This window comes from Alexandromys fortis, unplaced genomic scaffold, assembly GCF_014885135.2.
Source record: "Alexandromys fortis isolate MF-2015 unplaced genomic scaffold, M_Fortis_MF-2015_v1.1 scaffold_596, whole genome shotgun sequence".
Lineage (NCBI taxonomy): Eukaryota > Metazoa > Chordata > Mammalia > Rodentia > Cricetidae > Alexandromys > Alexandromys fortis.
Window position 1 is genome coordinate 1 of NW_026068460.1, and position 599 is coordinate 599.

The window sequence follows — 599 nt, forward strand, 5'->3', positions numbered from 1 at the left end:
AGATGAAGCGTCTATAGTGATATGCAAGATATTCATCAGTATGGCTATAGGATAGGGCCATTTCAGTCTCCCTCTCCTCAGCTGCCCAAGGAACTAGCTGGGGATATCTCCAGGGATACCTGGGAACCCTTCTAGAGTCCAGTGTCTTGCATACCCTAAAATGGCTCTCTTAATTAAGGTATCTTCTTCCCTGCTCCCATATTCACCCTTCCTCCATGCAAACCATCCCATTCCCCAGGATCTCCCCATCCTCCACTCCTCACTTTTCTCTCCCCATCTCTCCTTACCCACACCCCATCTAGACCCCCAAGATCCCAATTTTAACCTGGAAATCTAGTGTACTTCCAATATCCAAGAGGACAACTATATGTTTTTCTTTGGGTTCACCTTCTTATTTAGCTTCTCTAGGATCACAAATTATAGGCTCATTGACCTTTATTTATGTCCAGAATTCACTTATGAGTGAGTACATACCAAATTCATCTTTTTGGGTCTGGGTTACCTCACTCAGAATAGTGTGTTCTATTTCCATCCATTTGCATGCAAAATTCAAAATGTCATTGTTTTTTACCTCAGAGTAGTGCTCTGATGTATATATA